The sequence below is a fragment of the Cornus florida genome, unplaced genomic scaffold (assembly GCF_030987335.1).
Source record: "Cornus florida cultivar Cherokee Brave unplaced genomic scaffold, ASM3098733v1 CherokeeBrave_3.0.0_Hap2_Chr01, whole genome shotgun sequence".
Taxonomy (NCBI): domain Eukaryota; kingdom Viridiplantae; phylum Streptophyta; class Magnoliopsida; order Cornales; family Cornaceae; genus Cornus; species Cornus florida.
The window spans coordinates 15,501,968-15,513,045 of NW_026775571.1; the positions used below are offsets into that span (position 1 = coordinate 15,501,968).

The 11,078-nt window shown below is 32.2% G+C and overlaps 1 long non-coding RNA gene across 1 annotated transcript; it reads left to right on the forward strand.

Annotated features, from left to right (window-relative positions):
- Positions 1 to 3,874: 3,874 nt before the first annotated feature.
- Positions 3,875 to 5,755, forward strand: LOC132293159 (uncharacterized). The gene is made up of 2 exons (XR_009477782.1): positions 3,875 to 4,287; positions 5,130 to 5,755. It is a non-coding gene; the product is annotated as an uncharacterized LOC132293159 (long non-coding RNA).
- Positions 5,756 to 11,078: the final 5,323 nt, after the last annotated feature.

Here is an 11,078-nt window from a genome sequence, read left to right on the forward strand (position 1 = left end):
ACAGAAATTTGAAGTTGTTATATATTAAAGTGGAAGCGGTCTTTTAAGAGCTAGCTAGCGTGTATTCTGGTGGACGGTGGTGAGAGATTGATTGATAGTGACAAAAGTGAAGACTCTAATAGTTTGAAGGAGAAAATTTCATGGCGTATTCACATTGCAAAATTTCCTTTGAAATTTCGAAGAGCTTACCTATACTTTTTATCGTTACCATAAGGCAATCAAAGTCAATCAAAGTCTCAATCACCTCTAATGACAGTGATTTCCTAAAAATTATATATTTGGGCATAATTTGTAAACTAAATTTCCAAAATTTATAAGAGAGACTAGTTCATGTTGTTTCCTTCCGTGAATTATTTTTAGCCGGAAAGAAAAGTATTTCTAATGCAGTTGATGTGAGAGTTTTATTAGGTTTTATTTTTATTTTTAGGTTTTTAATTTCCTTCAATCATTAGTTTCTTTATATTTTTAGTTTACATGAGCAATTAGTTTCCTTTAAGGTATTAGGGTTTCTCTATTATAAATATTCATGTAATGGGAGAGTATAATATTGTTCGCACGGTTTTTGTTCTTACGCCGTTCGTTGGACTTTTTACAAGCGTGCCAGAGTATTTGTATAAAACACTCAAAATTTATGAATTGAACAATAGCCTATCCCTTTTTTCGTAGTTGACCTTCAAGCGAATGTGTGAGAGAGAGAATAGTAAGAACTCCCAATAAGATTCTTTTTATACCTTGATGTAAGGAGTTTATCTTAGTGTCAAAAGAAATAAAAATGCAATGACTGAAGAAAATTTGAATGAAAAGGGCTAAATATAAATTGACTTTAAAAGAAAGACGGCTGAATTGAAATTGACTTTAAAAGAACTAGCTAAATGGAAATTGTATAGAAAGTAATGAAGCGAAATAAACGCGCCGAATTAAAATGACGCAAATTTGATCAAAGATTGGCCATTGAATCCGTTTGCCCGAAAGAAATGACTGATAATGTAAATAGCATAATTAAAGCATGTCAAAAGAAGAATATGCTACTGGAACTTAAATTCTTAATGAAAATTGCCATTTGAACAAAAGAAATAAAGAAATTAATAAATGACATAGAGTCAATTGAATAAAAAATTCATATTTTGTGGGTAGAGCTGGACCAATTGGAATAGGATTACAACTTTTTTATTTATAGAATTCTTTCTCAACTTATATTCCTAACTTCTTGCTATAAAATCTCTCCTTTCTTGATTTTCTCTCTCTTCAAAATCAAAGTGAGTCAACACTAGTAACATATTTCAATTTCCAGATGTTATGTTGGAGCTTCCTTTTTATATCACAACTAAATTTCCTATAAAATAGGAATTTAGTTGTTGTCTTTCAACCAAACTCTAGCCCTTCTTCATGTCAGTAGTACGAATTGAAATAGTCAACTATTAGTTGTTAAAATTTAGCAATTTCCTTATAAGCATGGCAGCCAATTAATATATCCCATATAATTATACGGGTCATTTCCTTTTCTGCCCCTGATATTTCTAAATTGCTGATTCTTATGACATCATATTGAAAATACCTATTCGCTCCTTATTAGTCCACGTCATCGCTGAGATGGCTACCAAGTTTTGGTGCCAACAAATATTTAATTTTTTATCAATATATTATCATATTTCTCTTCTATAAATTTTCTTTTAGTTTGTGAACTCAAACAACCCCATTCTGCACATATTTATATAAAAATTGACTAGTTATATTTTTAAATGCACTTAATAAATTAAAATGTTTTTGATTTAGAAACAAAAATATAATTAGGATATCTAATGTGAAGAAAAAATATACTATAATTTTTAAAGTTTTTAAACTTTATATATCCATTATTATTAGTTTTCCTCCACCCCGCTAAACTTCTTGTTTCTATTTATGAACAAAATGTTGCAATTAAGTCATTGGGGTTGGTCAAGATTTTATTAAACCAGCGAATAAAATTGAGATTTGGAATTGGTCAATTTATCAACCATGGTACATCGAACTTAGTTGTCAGATTGATGGACCTAAGGGGAAGATAGAAACTCAAAAGCCACTCATGAATGTGCATGCATGCTACAGTGTTGACATATATAAATTTAATATATTATATTCTCATAAACATAAAATAATAGAACCAACGTCAGTGGAAAGAATTCGAGTCCCTGGGATTTGGTTACAATGGTTGATTATAACTTCCATCACCCCTTTAATCAGGTTCTCGAACATGGTGAAACTTAAAGCAATCATTTAGGATATGTTGGTTCATTTTTTTAAAAATAATTTTCAAAAGTTTTAAAAACAAAAAATATTTATATGCAGATTACTATTTTTAACAAAATTTGATCATTAATTACTATATATATCTGTATATTTTTTTCTGAATTTTTTATCACAATGTTATATATGCATATAGGACTGGACTTGGATCCTCTAAATTAAATATTCTCTAAATTATTCTGAGTTGAATTCGTTAAAAATTGACACATCATATTTAAAATATATCTTCTGTTAGTGTTAAAGCCCATCAACTAATTTAAAAAAAGTTTAAAAATTGTTTTGAAATAAAGAAAATTTCCCAAAAATTAAAAATTGCACCATTTTAAATTAAGAAAAATTATTGATACTTTAACGACGTTTTAACTTCGTTTCTCTCCTCTTTATTCCAAAAAAGTCTGCATGGTCTCTGTTTCTCTTTTAACATGAGCAATGTTCTCTCTCATCTTTTCTATATATGGGTTCTATATATAGGGCTTTTGGTTGTATTTTCCTAACTCCATGACGAATAACATTCATTTTTGCCGCGAAATATTTCCCAATGGAATGATCAAAAGGAGAGAGATGTAGTTTTTAAATTTTGATAAATTTTCTTTAGCTCAGAAGAGTGCAGTTTTCAAACTTTCTTTAAATTAGTTGACGTGATTTTAAAAATTATGTGTCAATTTGTAGCGAATTCAATTTAGAATAACTTAGAGAATATTTAATTTAGAAGATTCAAGCCTGGATATATATATACACACACATTCATACACACCAACACCAACACTTATTTCATTAATTGAAGCTGGAAGTAGTTAAAATTCCATAAATTTATATAAGAAAAAAAAAATCCATAAATTTAATTCCATAATGTGTCTTCTAAAAATAAAAATAAAAATTGGAAATGTTAGAAATTTAAAAAATACAGAATGATTAAACTAACAAATTGTTAAAATAAAATAAAATAAAACAAAAAGGAAAAGCTCAAGCATGAAAGATTATGAGAGAGACTTCTTTCTTTTCTTTTATCCAACCTCCACATAAAAAATAAATTGAATTACATAAGAACGTCTCAGAGGCCTAGGATCAAATTTTCAATTGCTACCCCATCCAGAGTTTTTGGAAGAACATACTGAAGTTACAAGATCATAGTAAGTTTTTTTTTTTTTTTTTTTTCAAAAATAATCAATTAAAATAGAAGATTTTTACCAAGGATAAAAACAGAGAAAATCAGTAGAGATCCCACTGTAATAAAAACCAAAATTGAATATTAATGGATCAATTTAAATTCAGATCATAGAAGAAATAAAATCAGATTATTTACATAAAAAAGAAATTACAAATTGGCTACTATTTACAAATAAACAAATGAAGGACGAAAATCAAATTGAAAAGGAACAAAACCCACCATACAGCGGACGAAAGTGGAAGGAGGAAAAAAAAAATGAAATAGAAATATTACTACAGGTCCCACTTGAGAAAGAGATTTGGTTTTTGTTGCATCTTTTTATATATATATATATATATAATTTGTATCTAATGGGACAAGGAAGCAAGGCTAAAATGAAAAGGAAAGAAGAAAAAATTGTAATGATTTCGTGGGTCTCATTTGTTGCCAAAAGTCTTTGGCTTCACGTGGGCTATTTGGATAAATTGATTTGGTTATTGTATCTATGTTGTATTTGTTGAAAAGAGATGGCAGGCGGGCTTGCCGAATTGATGGCATGAAGATAAGGAATAAGAAAAAAAGAACAAAACACGGGTGGTGGGGTCCACTAATTGATTATGGTCTTTGATATTTTGTGTGGTGAACAATTATTGAGTTAGTGGTTTTGCCTATAAAAAAAAAAAAAATAAAAAAATAAAAAATAAAAAAAAGAAGAAAATTAGAGTGAAGACAAAGAGAGTGCACAAAGAGGGCCGAGATTGAGGAGAGACAGAGAGGAAACGAGAGTTGCAGAGGAGGCAGAAAGCTTGGAGACTTGATGATTCAGTGAGAAAAATTCTTTTTTTTTTTTTTTCAGGGTAGGAGTCTATAATTCAAGTTCTTCTTGTACTTTTGTGAATTTATTTCTTATAGATTGTTTAATTACATGCTTAATTAGTGAAAGTTCTTGGAAATTTCTTGAATGCCATATATGAAATTGTGACAAGGTGTTAATTGATTATATTGTGTTTAAACAAGTTTATGTGAAATAAATTTGTGATTTGCATGCTTAAATTGCTAGAAAAATGTGGAATGAAAGTATGAGTTGTGTATTTTAGTAATCTATTTGTAAAAGTATGTGGGAACTTTATGGTTGAATTTATGAAATAAAGAATGAAGTATTCATGCATCCATTAGGAAAGAAAAAGGGAAAAAAAAAAAAAAAAAGTTTTAAAATAAATGAAATTATTTTTGAGAAAATATTTTCAAAAGTGTTTATGAAAAACCAGACGCCTAGAAGGCGCCTAGTGGTCCGTGTTGTTAGTGTAGTTTAGAAGGAAGTATGGTTGAACTAACTAGGCCGGATACAACGCCTTGGAGGTGCCTTATGATCATGGATAGTTAGTCAACCCTACATTCGTGACCCCTTGGAGGTGCCTTAGGTCGGATTACACTAACGGTTTGAAAGTTGAAACGGAAATGTTTCAGAAATGGGGAGCGACATTTGCATAATATTGCACTTCATGACATTGTGGAAAATTTGTGATTGGTTGACGTTTGCTACATACTTGTTGTTAGGGTTGAGAATATGTATTTCCCATGGTATAACCCCGTTCCTTTTTACTCATTCTTTGTGTGGAATTCATGGGGATATAAGAAGTGTATCTTAGACGCTTCCTACTGAGCTTATGCTCACCTCATTATTTTAAACATTTTTCAGGGTACGAAAAAGAGGTGGCGGACGACGATCCACCCCAAGTTTAGACGAGATTGGAGGCCTATTTTATTTTGATATCTTTTGTATTAGAACTCTAATATTTTTTAAATGTAATCTTAACTATTTTGTGAAACTTTAATTTAATTAGTATAATGTTGTAAATTATGGACTTTTAAATGTTAGCTATATTTTATTGAATATAACTTAATGTCACTAAAGTGTGTTCCTTATTTGGATGAGATGAAGGAACGGGACTTTGTATATGTATGTAATAATTTTAGGAATTTGGTATAATATTTGTATTATGCGTTGGGACATAATAGATTAGTTTTAAGGCCAATTGAGGCCATTGCATTTTCATGTGTTTCAACAGATTGTAAAGGGACTTTTTCTGTGGATATCGTGTCGAAATTTTATATATTTTATTATTATTATTTTGGTATCCTGATGGGTCGTTACAAATTTAGTATCAGAACAATGGTTCGAAAACCAGTAGGACGACGGGTAGAGGCCTACCTAGGGTTGTGTGGAAGGTGGATTGCATTGTTTATGTACTTATGTGTTAAAGTGTTTGTTACCTGAGAAACATGTTTACTTGCTTAATTGTTTATGTATTTACAGTTTTAAAAGGCATGATTATTTACTAAGTATTCACATGCTTAAATGTTTAATTACTAAAATGTGTGTTATATGGCCATGGCAATGAAATGTATAATTAATTGAAAACATATTAATTATGATATGATGACAAGTGTGATTTAGGTGGTAACGGCAAGTGATAGGCACGGTGTGTGTGCAGTTTTATTTTAAATGATAATGTGGCAAATAGTGAGCAAGGTAGATGCAAGCATGTCTCGTATGGTATTGTGATGGTTATTAAGCATGGTTATGCAAGTAATTTTATTTTATTTTATTTATTTATTTATTTTTTTTAAAAAAAAAAAAAATGAAAGATGGGATGCTTAAAAAAAAAAAAAAAAATCTAAATGATGGGACATGGGATATGGTTATTATATATATATGTATACATGTATAGGAGTATGCGGTTGAGCATGAATGATTGTGTGGGTTTTGAACTGAGTAGGCGAGGAGCTCGGTTGCTTTAGGATTGTTGGGTGATGATTCTTATTGAACGAATGGCGTAGGTCTTTAGCTCGTGGATCGAACTATTCAGTGCATAGTTGGTTCAGTTTTCTAGTTGTTTTTAGGGCGTAGTGCTTGGGACATGACCTTCGAATAATTGTTATGGCACAGTGCGATGTCTAGGGTGAGACGTATGAGTTTCATGTGTTAGTGCATGAGTTTTGTGACAGGCAAAATCATATAGAGTGAAGGTTTCGTGGGAGAAAAGTTTGACCTTAGGGGGATAATGTTTGTGACTTGGGCCACAGTTTGGTGCAGATGTTCTTTTTGAACTGGTTTATGATACGTGTGATAGAGGTTGTTAGAGTCACAAGTGTAGTCTATTGGTTATAGACATGTATTTCAAGTATTATGGTACGGTTTAAGAAAACGTGTTGGTTATAGTTGTTGAGGGGGAGACTTGTTGGACTCTGTAGGTCCAGGGTTACATAAGCATTGACTGAAGTCATGCCCATATTAGGTGATCGGCTATTTGATGTGATTCAGTTCATGGGTTGTAAGAGTTTGTCTTAGAGACTAGTTTGTCGATGAGTGATTCTTATTTCAGATATCTACAGGAGTGTATGGGTAATTGACTCTCCGTGAGTTGATTGTATGGCTCGTTGGATGAGTGGGGTTATAAGTTGTCACGGTTGTCGAGAGAGCCTTGAGGTGAGGTATTGTGGTCAGTTTTAGCTGTGTAATACAGGATTGTGCGATAAGGCAGGTAGTATGGGGTTATTGAAGTGCTGGTCAATTGCAGATAAGGTGATAAATGGTGGGTATTCTGTACCAAATGGACTATGTTTTAGAATTTGGAAGCTATGGACTGGGGTTGTATTTCATATTGCGTCTGGAGTATCGGGAGGTGCTGCTTGTTGTTTAAGGATCCGAAGAGATAGACTAATGATTGGAGTGATTAGGACGAAGTTGACCTTATAGGTTAATTGGTAGCCCCATTTGATTTTTTTTGTCGGGGCCAAGGATATTTTAAGGAACAGGAATGAGGAAAAGTAACAATGTTGAACTTAGGGTATGAAGTTTTCTTGTTTGGATGCGTAGATCGCTTAGAAAGACTGGTTTGATGTTGTCGGTTAAGCGTTAATGATTGATGGCATCGTTGATGGTATTGAGGAGACAATTGGGTGTTAAGCATTTTGAGATTTGTACTCATTTTGTTTTGAGGGTTTGTCGGCATGACATTGTTGTATAGAGGATCTTTTCTAATGGTAAAGAGTGGTCGTTATGGGAAGTATTGAAAGTAATGCTTATTTTCTTGTTATGATGGTGTTGTTCTAAGGATGTTTGAGGAAGAACCCCTTGGTAGTGGCTTGAAAGTCTGGTGAGATGAGAGGTACGAGTTGTCCTTCAGGAAGAATGGTAATAGAGGTGTTATAGTCAGATGTTTAATGTTGATGAGTATGACGGTTTAAGGTATGACCCGAATATGGTTTAGGGATTATGAATTGATTGTTGTGTGTTGTCTGGTAGGTGATGCAGTTGCGCGCTAGTTGAGGCGATTGTGTTCGGCTTAGTCTTTAGAGTCAGTAAGGATGATATTTCCATATAGGCATCTTTTTTCTTGTGGCAAGTAGTGGGTTATTGTGACTAAGGTCACGAGTCTTGTGTGCACGGTGTTCGAGATAGTGTCGCCTTGAAAGGTGAAAGTAGAATGGATGGTAAAGTGTCATTTTATAGCTTAGAGGTTGTCATTTGGGAGTAACGGTTTCTGGATGGAACGTGTAATACCCCTAGTTTTCAAAATGATATAATTGAAATTTAATTTTTATTTCTTGTGCATTTTAATGGATTAGGTGGCTATGTTGTTATGTGACTTGATGGTATGTGTTTAATTGTTTAGTTGAATTATTTGTTTTAAGTTAGTTATACTTATGTGGAATTGCATTATATGTTTAAAATGTTTTATTTGTTATTTGAACTTATATGCTTTTGTGGATTGTTTTTAATTTAATTGTTTGCATTAGAAGTTTATTTTTTATTAGGGAGTTGGGCTTGGATAGTGTGGATTAATTGGTTTGGATCAACGGACCATGGATGGATATACATGTATATATGGGTATATATGTATCTTGGATTAGGTTAATTATTAATAATTGTTAATAATTCAATTAGTCTTATTCTTTTTATGTAATATAAAGTTTTAGGGTTTTATTTATATTCATTAAAATTTGCCGACTTAGTTAGTTTCATTTTATTTTATTTTTCCTTCTCTAAGTATAATTGGAATTAGGTTAATTAGCGTTGCCTACATATAGAATAGAGAGGTCTGAGAGAAAACAGAGAGAAGGAAACTTAGGGTTTGGCTAAGGCTAAGGCTAAGCCAAGGAGAGAATGAAGTGGTGTTGCTCGTGGGTTGAACCAGGGGCAACAGAGGAGTTAGAGTAGTGAAGGATTGCCAAAAAAGTTGGAGAAGACAGTTTAAGATTTCAAAACTAAAACCAAAGCCAAGTTCTATTTCTTGCTCTTTTCCTTTGACCTGTGTTCTGTACATGCCTAGGTAGGCTCCAGGAACTAAACAGATATTAAAAGTAATTAAGTATGCATGTTAATTCAGCTTTTAAACTGTAATATATGCATTGATTAATTGAATTTAATTTACTGGATAACTTGTTTCAATTTCTGTTTTAAATCTTGTAACGATGCATACTAAGATATATGATTTTTCTGGATGATTTGGGACTTAGTCGGACCTCTAGGAACTTAAAATAATGGTTTCAGAGGGTCTTTAACGTCATCAAAGACGAAAATGATGACAGGAAGCAGGGACAGAGCCGGCTCCAAAGGGGAAAAAGCCAGCTCCCTTTTATTTTTAGCTCGTGGCTCTCTATGAGAAAGAGAGCCGGCTCCATGGAATTAGGGAGCCAGTTCTCAAGGTCACAGAGCCGGCTCCTAAGGTAGGGGAGCCAGCTCCCAAGGTAGGGGAGCCGGCTCCCTTGTGTGGGAGCTTGCTCTCTCATTTTGAGAGTAAGCTCTCTTGCATAGTAACTTACAGGAACTTTTTTTAAAGCACAGTTTTGATTTTTTTTTTTTTTTTTTTTTTTTATTTTAATTTTAGGACTGTTTTGGGTTGGTAAATGGGATTCTAAATTTTTTTTCATGACATGTTAGGATCCCGTGATGCATAATCTTAATCTATATGCTTTGATTTTAACAATATGAAAGTTTAAATAAGCTGGCATGCTGTTAACGGATAGAAGGGATTTAATTGCTTAATTTTATTTTAGCAATTTAACGGACTATAACATGATTTTTAAATCTTGTTTTGGATACATTATATGATTATATACATATCAGATTTTGATTATGTTTATTCTGGATTGTAATTGATGAACCATTAAATTCTATTCTGTCAATTACATAGAGGTTGATGAACTATTAAATTCTGTTCTATCAATTACATGGATGTTATTCTGGGTTTTAATTGATGAATTATTATATTCTATGTCAATTACATGGATGTTATGGATTGTATGCACCGGTATTGGATGGTGGCATACTAGGGACGGATTAGATCAAAATGCTAACTCCTACCTACTCTGTAATAAAGGAATGGATTATAAAATTAAATCCTACTTATATTTAAGTTAGACCAGCTGAATAAAGTTAAATGACTAACTGGATTACTTGGTATTTGTATTTAAGTTAGATCAACTGAGTAAGTTGAGTGACTAACTGGATTATTTGTTATTTGTGTTTAAGTCAGATCAACTGAATAAATTGAGTGACTAAATGGATTAGTTGTTACTTATGTCAGATTAATGAACAATTGAATGACATACTCTGGTTTTGGATGGACTTTAAATATATGACTATGGTACCACGATTTAAGTTTGAGTCTCATAATCGATGGTTAGGGAGTGTATATGCATTGGGATGTATAACTGGCTATGATGGTTGAGGTGTACCCTAGTAAGTCTAGGTACTCATGCCTACCTTTGGTGCATTTTGCATGTTGTCTTCTATTCAGGTTAAAACCCCCTTTGTAGTCTAGTGAGAGTCCTTTAGTGTGGATAAATATTTATAGTATTGACTATATTGTTATTGTTGAGTTATCTAGGATGTATCTACGTATCGGGTCCCTGTTTGGATTGTAGTTAGAATAGAACTTGTTCGTAGGCCTGACCCACTATTATTTTTCAGGTATTGGACGGTTCCAGTTTTAGAGCTTGTTCGTGCTGAGCAGAGACGGTCATTTATTCTTCCGACTGCGTAGGACTGCTATTTATATTTAGTTTAGTTTTCCTTTTTAGTTCAGTTTATCTTCAGTTGGGTTTTGAATAGGGGTTCATTATATGGATTCCCGAGTTGTATTTGTATTAGAGGTTTGGATGTACCAGAATAGTTCTTTTTTATAAAATTTATTCTGAGGATTTCATTTTTGGATTATCGTTTTAGTTTTCTTTCAGCCATTTTATTTATTCATATTTATCATATTTGTATTCTGTATTCGATTATTGCCATTTGGTTTTGATATCCTCAGGTATTCGGGCATGGGCCTGGCCAATTCGCATCCGGAAATCAGACGGTATCACTGTAATAGCCCTAATTTTAAAAGGATAGTCTCGGTATTTAATTAATGGTTTTATTGCATTTTATTTGATTACTTGCTATTTTGCTTAATTGTTTATTTATTTGATTGTTTATTTCTTTGACTTAATTGTTTACTTGGTTATTTGTTTGAACTAATTGTTTAGATTGTGTAATTTATTAATTATTTTCATTAATTGTTTATTTGCTAATTTGTGTAATTGTTTAATTGAGTTATCTGTTTATTTTTATTTTTATGTCTATGTCGCATTTTAATTAAAT